This window comes from Urocitellus parryii, chromosome X, assembly GCF_045843805.1.
Source record: "Urocitellus parryii isolate mUroPar1 chromosome X, mUroPar1.hap1, whole genome shotgun sequence".
NCBI lineage: Eukaryota > Metazoa > Chordata > Mammalia > Rodentia > Sciuridae > Urocitellus > Urocitellus parryii.
In genome coordinates this window covers 93705537-93717984 of record NC_135547.1, presented here as the reverse complement: position 1 = coordinate 93717984, position 12448 = coordinate 93705537, and the positions used below count along the sequence as shown (strand labels likewise).

Genomic DNA, 12448 nt, shown 5'->3' with positions numbered 1-12448 from the left:
GAATTGAGCTGCTATGAACATCAATGTAGCAGTGTCCCTGTAGCATGCTCTTTTTAGGTCTTTAGGGAATAGACCGAGAAGGGGAATAGCTGGGTCAAATGGTGGTTCCATTCCCAGCTTTCCAAGAAATCTCCATACTGCTTTCCAAATTGGCTGCACCAATTTGCAGTCCCACCAGCAATGTACAAGTGTACCCTTTTCCCCACATCCTCACCAGCACTTGTTGTTGTTTGACTTCATAATGGCTGCCAATCTTACTGGAGTGAGATGGTGTCTTAGGGTGGTTTTGATTTGCATTTCTCTGACTGCTAGAGATGGTGAGCATTTTTTCATGTACTTGTTGATTGATTGTATGTCCTCCTCTGAGAAGTGTCTGTTCAGGTCCTTGGCCCATTTGTTGATTGGGTTATTTGTTTTCTTATTGTTTAATTTTTTGAGTTCTTTGTATACTCTGGATATTAGGGCTCTATCTGAGGTGTGAGGAGTAAAGATTTGTTCCCAGGATGTAGGCTCCCTATTTACCTCTCTTATTGTTTCTTTTGCTGAGAAAAAACTTTTTAGTTTAAGTAAGTCCCATTTGTTGATTCTTGTTATTAACTCTTGTGCTATGGGTGTCCTATTAAGGAATTTGGAGCCCGACCCCACAATATGTAGATCAGAGCCAACTTTTTCTTCTATCAGACGTCGTGTCTTACTTTTTCTTCTATCAGACGTCATGTCTTTGATTTGATATCAAGCTCCTTGATCCATTTTGAGTTAACTTTTGTGCATGGTGAGAGAAAGGGATTCAGTTTCATTTTGTTGCATATGGATTTCCAGTTTTCCCAGCACCATTTGTTGAAGATGCTATCCTTCCTCCATTGCATGCTTTTAGCCCCTTTATCAAATATAAGATAGTTGTAGTTTTGTGGGTTGGTTACTGTGTCCTCTATTCTGTACCATTGGTCCACCCGCCTGTTTTGGTACCAGTACCATGCTGTTTTTGTTACTATTGCTCTGTAGTATAGTTTGAGGTCTGGTATCACTATACCGCCTGATTCACACTTCCTGCTTAGAGTTGCTTTTGCTATTCTGGGTCTTTTATTTTTCCATATGAATTTAATGATTGCTTTACCAAGATGATTTTCTTTATGTTACCAGGTGATAGAAAAGTCCCAGTAATTGTAACTGCATCTGCAGTCCTTTTCCATCCCTCATGATCCATGTTTCTTCCCAACATTGTGGCAACTTAGGGGAATGTTGGTCATGTGTCTTGTTAAAAAAAAACACTTAAGTTTAATTTTTTTTATTAGAGCTTTATGATTATACATAGTAGTTGTGTTCCTCCCAACAAATTCATACATGCATAAAAATTGATTTCAGTTCATGATCCCTCGTTTTTCCTCCTGTCTTCCCTCTTCTTTTGTTTCCTTGAAAGAAATCACTAGACTTCCTTTCACTAGTCTATTTATTTGTATTTGATTGGTTCTTTTCGTTTTAAGGGCAGAGAATTCCATTGGTATATTCTTGGTTATACATTATCTTCCTTATTGTGTGATTTACTGGAAAGTTCATTTTGACAGCAATTTCTCCACAGAAAAAGAGTAGATAAGCAAGAGTAGAAAAATTGGCTGGGGATGTGGCTCAAGCGGTAGCGTGCTCGCCTGGCATGCGTGCAGCCCGGGTTCGATCCTCAGCACCACAGACAAACAAAGATGTTGTGTCCACCGAGAACTAAAAAATAAATATTAAAAATTCTCTCTCTCTCTCTCTCACTCTCTCTCCTCTCTCACTCTCTCTTTTAAAAAAAAGAAAAATTACAGGTACATTATTTTTTGAGGATTATGAAGGATGGCCAGTCATTCTTTCATCTGTTGGCAACAGTCAGGACCTTTTTGGACTTTTTAACTGATGTAACCAAATCTTGTTTTTAAAATAATTATTTTATTTGTTTATTTTTACGTGGTGCTAAGGATCAAACTGAATGCTTCACACATGCTAGGCAAGTGCTCTGCAAATGAGTTACAGCTCTAGCCCACTCACCAAATCTTCAAAAGAGATAGCACTGTTATTAGTATTAAGGAATGAATTCTAAGAAAATTGAAGATTAAAAGTCACATTTTTCCTCACTAAGGTGTTTTGATGACCACAAATCTGTATATCAGCATATATAGTAAAATGCCTTCTTTCCATTTCTAACCAGAATAGGTCAATGGCAAGAATGATATAAAGGTGTGGATATACCAGAAGCTTGTCTAATTTAAGGTCTTGCTTATCATTGTTGACTCATACAGATTCAATGCTACAAGGGGCAATCAATAGGTATAGTGATTCAACGTTCTCCTTGAAAAAACTGAATACTGTGGTGATTTGTATAATAAAAAATAAGTTGGTAAATGCACTCCCTCAATGCTCTGTTTGCACTTACATTATTAATGGCAACAGAGAAGCTTTAAATAAGGACTTGCAGGTGTTGTCTCATGGGATTGGTAATTAATTCACACAATAAAGCACTAGCGTACCTTTTCATGGGTAATTATGATACTGAATCACCAATGAACCCCAGTAATATTTTACATCTTTTAAGTTACTACCAGATGTGTAAGCTTTGGAATAATTCTTCTCAGTTTCTTACCAACAAATGCATGCTGTTTGTTTTATTAATTTCAATTGAAAATTTTTAGTTTATAATGAAAAGAAGTTGAGTGGCAATAAAATAGTATCCACAAAAATAAATCGCTGCTCATTTCACTTTTTTTAGTTGGTGTTGGTCATCATAAAGCATGAGCTACTAGCCCCTCAGACTCATAACTTCTCTATTACACTGAATATCTGAAATTTACCATTGAAAAAATCTTGGGAAGCAATACAGGGCTTTCTTTTCCCTTGAGAAATGACAAAATAGAAAAAAAAATGGCTGCTTAGTGGTATTTCCATGCATTGATTTCTCTTTAAGAAGCCATTCCCAAGTTTTTTTTCCCATTCCCAAGTTTGATATTTATTGCAATAGATATTTACCCAGCCTTTGGACATACAAGAAAGATACTACCATCTTTCACTCTCAAACCCATTGAATTTCATGGGCCTCCAACCATTTAGGAAGGGATCATTTGACAACGCAGGGATGGACTTGAATAGTTTGAATTAATCTTTTTTTAATATACCAGGGATTGAACCCAGGGGAGCTTAACCACTGAGCCACATCCCCAGCTCTTTTTATATTTTATGTAGAAACAGAGTCTTGCTAAGTTGCTCAGGGCCTTGCTAAGTTGCTGAGGCTGGCTTTGAACTTGCAATCCTCCTGCCTCAGATTCTCAAGCCACTGGATTACATGTGTGCACCACCATGCTGAGCTTGTAAAACTTACATAGCCCTTTCCAAAGTATTTATTGTAAGCCTTTACTAAGTCAAAAAACAAACAGTATTAGCCATCCAAGCACCAATAAAAAGTGAAATGGAGTAGAAAATACCAGAGTACAAGGTATGTAGTATGGATAAATATTAATTCAAGAAGGCTTTATGTACACACACACACATACATACACATGTGCACATACATATATATACATACAAGTATGTATCTGGATCACCATACATTTAATACATTTTATTCTATGAATTATGATCCAAAGTTAAAATTCATGGATCTGGGATGCTTTTTTAAAACATACCTAGCTAGGTTCCATATCAGATCTGTGTGTGTGTGTGTGTGTGTGTGTGCGTGTGTGTGTGTGTTGCACTGGGGATTGAACCCAGGGCTTTGTGCATGCAAGGTAAGAACTATACCAACTGAGCTATATCCCCAGCCCATATCAGATCTTTTGAACAGTTTACTTGAAAAGTGTTTTCAAAGGGTCCTTACTTAATCTGAAAAACGCATCTTTGCTAAAGTAATAATGAAAAATGGTTATACTCCAGGATTGTGAATCACTGGACACTACAGTGCTACTCATTTCACTCCATTTATGCCAGTGGTTTTTAGATCTTAGTGTCCAATAGAATTATCTTGAGTGCTCCTTAAAACACAAATTGGCAGACCTCAATCTTAGAATTTCTAATTCAGTAGGTTTAGGATGAGGCCCAAGTATTCACACATCTAACAAATTCCCACATGAAGTTAATTCTGCCAAACTAAAAGCCACACTTTGAGAACCACTAGTCTATATAAGGAACCAGTCATATCTGATTGAAAAACATAATTTAAGACACTCTGCTGCTGGGCATGGTGAGGTACACCTGTATACCCAACGACTGGGGAGGCTGAAGCAAGAGAATAGCAAGTTTGATAGGCTTGGCAAGATCCTATCTCAAAATAAAAAAGGGGGGCTAGAGATGTAGCTCAGTAGTAGAGTGTCCCTATGTTCAATCTCCAGTACCACATGCACAAAAAAGATACACTGCTTTAGATGAACTGTAGATAGGGAAAAGGGGAGGGAGGGGAAGAGAGAGGGCAGGGGTTGTAAAAAAGATGGTGGAAGGAGATGGACATCATTACCCTAAGTACATGTATGAAGACATGAATGGTGTGAATATACTCTGTATACAACCAGAAATATGAAAAACTGTCCTCTATATGTGTAATATGAATTGTAATGCATTCTAATATAAATTACAATTATAAAGACAACACTGTTAACCACAACCAAGTTTGATTTTTTTTCCAGGTATGCAAGGCTGGATCAACATTTAAAAATTAATGTAAGCTATCACATCAACTAGCTAAAGAAGAAAATTATATAATCAATAACTGATGTAGAAAAAGCATTTGACAAAATCTAATACCGTTTGTGATACAAAAACAAAAACAAAAACAAAAAAACTTGGCAACTTCTAAAGGCATGAGTTTAATTTTTTTAATTTGAGAACTTTCTCCTTTTTAATATAGATGCTTAAAGGTCTAAATTTTCCCTGTAAACACTTTTGCTGCCCATGAGTTTTGTTTGTTTTATGTGTTTTAATTTGCATTAACATCAACATATTTTTTTAATTTTCCTGGTGATTATTTTCTTTGACCCATTGGTTATTAAGGAGTATTTTTGCTTCATTTCTACATACTTGTGAATTTTCAAACTTTTTGTCTTTTGATTTCTAATTTCATTTCATTATGATCAGAGAAGATGTTTTGTATGGTTTCAATCCGGTTACATTTGTTAACACTTGTTTATGGCCTAACATATGGTCTATCCTGGAGAGTGTTCCATGTGCACTTGAGAATATGGATTTTGCCACTATTCAGTAGAGTTTTCTAGGAGGTCTGTGGGTTTATACTGACCCATGTAGTTGCCTTTACCATAATTCTTCATGTGAATTTTATTTATTTTTTTGAAACTAAGTACTTTAATTTTTTCTTTGTTGTTTCAAGTTACACATGACAATAGAATGTATCTTCACATATCAAACATACATCAAGTATAACTACCCATTCTTGTGGTTGTGTAGGATATGGAGTTACACTAGTTGTGTATTTATGAACATCAGAAAGTTATTTTAAATTCTTTCTACTGTTTTTAAGTACTTTTATATAATTCATGTGAATTTTAGATGTTGTCTAGTGGCCTTTTTTCCCTGAGGGACTCCCTTTAGCAATTTTTTAGTGCAGGTCTGCTTGTGGCAAATGCCTTCAGTTTATGTTTGACAGAGAAGGTCTTAATTACTTGGATATTTTTTGATGATTTTGACAAAAATAAGAATTTTGCCTTACAATTTTTTTTCTTCCAGCATTTCAAATATCTTATCCCATTGCTTTCTGTCCTCCATGGTTTCTTTCTTAAAAAAAAATCTTTTTAGTTGTAGATGGACACAATACCCTGATTTTATTTCTTTATTTTTACGTAATGCTGAGAATTGAACCCAGTGCCTCATACATGCTAGGCAAGCACTCTACCACTGAGCTACACCCTCAGCCCTCTTCATGATTCCTTTTTTTTAATATGTATTTTTTAGAAGTAGTTGGACACAATACCTTTGTTTATTTATTTTTTAAAGAGAGAGAATTTTTTAATATTTATTTTTTAGTTTTCATATATATATATATATATATATATATATATTTAAAACATTTATTATATTTTTAGGTGTAGATGGATACAACACAATGCCTTTATTTTTATGTGGTGCTGAGGATCGAACCCAGGTCCCGCCCCGTGCTAGGCGAGAGCGCTCTACTGCTGAGCCACAATCCCAGCCCCTATTTTTTAGTTTTCGGTGGATAGAACATCTTTATTTTATTTTTATGTGGTGCTGAGGATTGAACCCAGGGCCTCGCACATGCTGGACCACTGAGCCACAATCCCAGCCCCCCCCATGATTTCTTATGAGATAATTTCATCAAATACCACTTCTATGCAATAAGCCATTTCTCCTTTGCTTCTTTTAAGATTCTCTCTTTTCTCTGGCTTTCAACAGTTTGATTATGATGTTTGTAATTGTCAGTCTTTTCAGTTTATCATACATGGAGTTCATTGGCTTCTTATATATGCAGATTAATGTTTTTACTCAACTTTGTAAAGTTTTTGACTATTATTTATTAAAACATGTTTCTACTCCTGTTTTTATCCTCTCCTCCTGGATTCTGCATTATGCATGTATTGGTATACTTGATGATATCCCACATCACAGAGCAGATCTCTGAGATACTGCTTACTGTTCTTTCTGTTTTTTCACTATTTCTTAGATTGGATAATCTCCTTTGATTTCTTTTCAAGTTCTCTGATTCTCCTGCTTGCTCAAATCTGCTGTTGACTCTCCACCCCCACTGATTATTTTCTTTCAGTTACCATACTGTTGAAACTCCAAAATTTCTATTTGGTTCCTTTTTATTCTTTCTATCTCTTTATTTATGCTCTATTTGGTGAGACATCCTTTCCAAATTCTCTTCTCATTTTTTAGGAATGATTTACTTCAGCTCTTTGAAAATATTTAAAATACCATCTTCAAAGCCTTTATATAGTAAGTCAGTTTTCTGGACTTCCTCAATGACAATTTCCACTGATTGCTTATTTTTCTATTGATTGCAAGAAAGTATATGGATCTTAATTTTTGTTTCTTTGAATGTCTCCTTGTTTTGTAGAAAACTGGACATTTAAAATAGAATAATGTGGCAACTCTGGAAATCAGTCCCCCACTCTCCCATGGTTTGTTTTTATAGTTATTTTAAGCAATTATTTGCTCATCGAGCAAATTTTATTAATTATGCTGAGTTTGTTTGGGAGGGGGGGATACTGCTCTCTACCTCTGAGCTACATCCCTAGTTCTCTTTATGTTTGTTTGATTGTTTGATTATTTATTTATTTATTTTAAGACAGGTTCTAACTAAGTTGCTGATGGTCTTGTTAAGTTACTGAGGCCAGCCTTGAACTTATGATCCTCCTGTCTCAGCCTTCTGAGGTACTGGAAAACAGGTGTGCTCCACTGTGCCTGGTTATTTTGTTAAGTAATTTTGTAAACTATCTTTGTTTTAGCCATCTACTGAAGTCTCTCTTTGCATAGCTCAGTGGTCAGCTAATGATTGAACAGCATTTTTTTAAATGCCTGGAACCAATAAGTCTCCCCATCCTTGCCTAAGGACTCTGAATGTATATTTTGTGACATGTCTGCAACACTCCACCAAGCAGTTTACATCTCCACATTACCCTTCCCTGCCTGCTTGTGCACAGCCTTATGTATGTGAGAGATGAAAGATGACAGCCTTCTTAGGTCTTTCTCGAGCAATGTGAAAGCTCCATGCATGTTTGTGACCTAGATTTCCAAGAATAGGTTGGGACTTTCCAAAGTTCCTATGAACATGTCATTCCTTAGCTTTTCCTTTTAAGTCCCCTTGCTGGTCTATTGTTTGCCTTAATTGCTAACCATTTCTTCAGAAAGCTGTGATGTTAAAACATTTGAGAAATGCCCCTCCATCACCTGGAGAGAAATATTTAGCATTAGGAAAGTTCCAATTGAGTTCTACTAAAGACAAGGCGATACCACTTAATAACGACTCTTAACTTGGGAGTGAAGCTTTGAAAGATCACCAGCCTTCCCTCCTCCAGTACTGGAAAGGCAGGCTGTTATTTTTCATGGTTATGTGGAGCAGGGGAGGAGAAGATTGGGCTAGTGTAGGTTTAAATGCCACAAACCTTGCTATTCTTACTGAAATGCAGCAGTTTTATGTTTTTGTTTTCTCATAAACACTCTCCATGTTGTTACAAGCCTTTAGTTAGTTTCCAAAGTACTGCAAAAAATTATTTTAATAACTTTTGTCAGTTGTGTCATTGCTTTTATGGAGAAGCAAAATTTCACAGTTTCTTACCTCAAGATTTTCATTGTTAGCACCTTTTTATTGGTTTTGACAATTTACCTTATAATAAAAAATCATTTTCTTAGTACTTAAAAAGTTACTATTTGTACCTTTTTAAGGGATGTGATGGTGGTCTTTTACTTTAAAATAGAACTAGGCAGAAGATTCTCCAAGGTGACTTGATTAATATGTAGAATGTCCCAATGGAAGTAATAATTTTATATTAAAAGTAAATGCCAGGTATGTAAAACAAGAAACAATTATATAAATATATAGAGAATAAGTATATATATTAATTGGATTCCCTGGTAAACTTTAAAAAGTTTTAAAAAATATCCCACATCATCCTTTTAAGACAATCTCATGTTACCATAAAATTGGAAGTAACCACATTAAAAGCACTTAAGCTATTAAAAGTAGAAAGAAGTACAACATTTATTAACATGTATATAAACATGCTGGGCACAGTGGTACATGCCTGTAATCTCAGCAGCTCATAAGGCTGAGTCAGGAGAATCACAAGTTTGAGACCAGCCTCAGCAACTTACCAAGGCCCTAAGCAACTTAGCAAAACCCTGTCTCAAAAAAAAAAAAAAAAAAAGGTCTGGTGATGTGGCTCAGTATCATAATTAAATAAAATAATAAAAACAAACAAGTATTTAAATGCAGAATGATATGTACAGGTGGCACATGATGCCAATTTTTATTTGCAGATATAGTACTAAAACTCAAGTTTACAAGTTTATACCTTTCCTACAGCCTTAGTTAAATCATGAACTAGTGTAGAATTCAGCTGTGCTAGAGTGCTGATTTTTGCATGCTTTGATGCAGCATACTCGGTTCTTGATAATCATGTGCTTTGTTAAACCCATGATTCACCATGACCATAGTCTTAGCTAGGTGCTGTAGAACAGGAAGAAGGGACTCTTCATTGTATGACAGGTGATGCTGTAGAGTTGGTATCCATTCATCATTATCCAGAATTTTCAGTGCTAATCAAGACTTTCCTGCCATAATTTGAGAAGGAGTAAAGTGCAGGATATCTTAGTCTAACATATATACATCAGGCATTTGGCCAAAATATAGTGCTCAACATCAATCTCTCCAATCTTAGATGCTCTACAAAGGAAGTGAAGGGAATACAGGGGTAGAGGGTAACCCAGAGCAAAGTTTAAAACTCTTAGAATCTTTATTTCCATCTGAATGATTTGGTGCTTAGTGTAAGTGGTGTTGTTCAAAAAAGCAAAGTCATCCATTTCTGGAGTGTCCATTTCTTCATATTTATTTGTGCTAAACATGGCAGTGACACCAACCAGCTTCAGCATCTTCTGGAGCATATAGCTATTCTACATGAACCAATCAATAATGGAAATAGTTATACACGTGGTGTCCTGCAGCAACCTTAATATCATTTGAATCTGTACTAGTCAGTCAACTAGGATGGCACTCATGCTATCAGAAACTTCCCTACCCAGTAGGTATTCTGGTCTCACTGATTGATCCTCTTTAAGTTGTCTGAAGTAAACGTATATATTTTCTGCAAAGGTTTTGATCAACTCCATCTTTATTTTATTTTATTTTGTACCAAGGATTGGACCCAGGGGTTCTTAACCACTGATCTACATCCCCAGCCCTTGTAATATTTTATTTAGAGACAGGATCTCACTATTGCTTAGGGCCTTGCTAAGTTATTGAGCCTGCCTTTGAACTTGCAATCCTTCTGCCTCAACCTTCCAAGCTGCTGGGATTACAGGCATGTACCACTGCCCCTGGCTTCAGCTCCATATTCTGCATCCACATCATTCACTGCAAGAATTACATCAGAGATGGCCTGTGGTGGTGGCTCAGTGGTAGAGCACTTGCCAGCACATGTGAGACAGTGGGTTTGATCCTCAGCACCATATAAAAAAATAAAATAAAGATATCATGTCTCTCTTCAACTAAAATATATATATTAAAAAAAAAGAATTCACATCAGAGAAAGCCTGATCCTGATATTCTTCTTCAGAGGCACAACCAGATGTTTACATTGGGCTTGGAGAGGGAGTATCAATCAAAATAGGTTCAGGTGAAGGTTTTTCTTCCTTAGGCTCAGGTTCAGATTCTGCCCTGGTTCCAGCTCTGGCTCTGGCACAAACACAGGTGCCTTTTCCAGAGGTCTGGGTAGTTTTTAGCTATAACTTTTCCAGTAGTTAATGTTTTTGCTCCCTTTTTCAAAGGCCTGTAGTGGTTTACCAACTTCATCATCAATGTCTTCAAGAGCTGTTCTTGACCTCAGCCCAGGCTCAGAGGCTACTGCAGTGGTCTTAGGCATCCACTTTGAGCCCTACCATACTGGTCTTGGCCTAATATCCAGCCCTAAATTTCTGTGTTCTTCTTTGTTCCTACATCCTCCAAACTCCCCTACTAGGCAAGGAGCCCTGCTTGGCCCTCTCTTGGTAAGCCCTCTCCCATCCTGCAGGTGGAGAAAAAGTCAGAGGGCACACATGAGGAAGGCTGCATTTGTTCCCAGTCCACAGCTGCTCACCCTGGTGACTTGGAGAACTATGGCCCTCTCTTCACCAGGCAGAGGTTCAGAGGGAAGAAGCAGGAACATACCTTCTTTGTAGTTTTTATTTGCTTGTTTTGGTATCCCAGCTGTAAGCCAGTACATCTTTGTCAATGAAAATCTTTATTTTTGAAGCCAAATTTGATAAACCATATTATTATTCTTTTAGACATTTTCACTGAAAAAGAAACAATTAAAAATCAACTTTTAAAGTGTGAACAGATACAAATAATTGTATTTACACACAATGTTTTTTTATTTTATAAATTTTTTATTTGTTTTAATTAGTTATACATAACAGTAGAATGCATTTCTGCACTTTGATATATCATACATAAATGGAGTATAATATCTCATTTTCCTGATTGTACATATTGTAGAATCATATCAGTCATGCAGCCATATTGAACATAAGATAATAATGTCTATTTCATTCTATTATCCTACCTATCCACATGTTCCCTCCCCCCCCCCATTCACTAGCCTCTACCTAAAGTACCTCTATTCTTCCCTAGTGCCCCTCCCCATATAAAAATCGTTGTGGCCATGACATTGTAGCATGCTGATTTTAAGTCCTTTGGGTATAAACTAAGGAGTGGGATAGCTGGGTCAAATGGTTTTCTGAGAAATCTCCATACTGCTTTCCAAAATGGTTGCACCAATTTGCAGTTGCACCCACAATGTATGTATGTACCTTTTTCCCCAAAATCCTTGCCAACACTTATTGTTGCCTGTATTCTTGAAAATTGACATTCTGACTAGAGTGAGATGGAGTCTTGGAATAGTTTTGGTTTGTATTTCTCTAATTGCCAGAGATGTTGAATATTTTTTCATGTATTTGTTGATCAACTATTTCTTCTGTGAAGTATCTGTTCAGTTCCTTTGCACATTTATTGATTGGATTATTTGTGGTTTTTGGTGCTTTTTGAATTATTTATATATCCTGGAGATTAATGCTTTACCTGAGGTGCATGTGGTAAATTTTTTCCCCATTCTGTAGGCTCTCTCTTCATGTTATTGATTGTTTCCTTTGCTGTGAAGAAGCTTTTTAGTTTGAAACCATCCCATTTATTGATTCTTAATTTTACTTCTTGTACTTTAGGGGTCTTGTTAAGGAAGTCAGATCCTAGGCTGACATGGTGAAGATTTGGGCCTATTATTTTTTCCTATTAGGCACAAGTTATCTGTTCTAATGCCTAAGTCTTTGACCCACTTTGAGTTGAGTTTCATGAAGGCTGAGAGATAGAGATTTAATTTCACTTTGTTATATGTGGCTTTCCACTTTGCCCAGCACCATTTGTTGAATAGGCTATCTTTTCTCGAGTGAATGTTTTTGGCACTTTTGTCTAGTATGTGATAACTGTATTTGTGTGGGTTTATTTCTGTGTCTTTTATTCAGTATCACTAGTCTACATGTCTGTTTTGGTGCCAATACCATGCTGTTTTTGTTACTGTAGCTCTGTAGTATAGTTTAAGGTCTGGTATTGTGATGCCTCCTGCTTCACTTTTCTTGCTAAGGATTGCTTTGGCTATTCTGGTTCTCTAATTTTTCTAAAAGAATTTCATGACTGCTTTTTCTGGTTCTATAAAGAATGTCATTGGAATTTTAATAGGAATTGCATTAAGTCTATATAAAACTTTTG

At 36.2% G+C, this 12448-nt stretch overlaps 1 pseudogene; it reads right to left on the bottom strand.

Moving 5' to 3' along the window:
- The window catches only part of LOC113199728 (G2/mitotic-specific cyclin-B1-like), a 100859-nt pseudogene extending 89949 nt beyond the window's left edge, over positions 1-10910 (bottom strand).
- Between the last annotated feature and the right edge of the window lie 1538 nt (positions 10911-12448).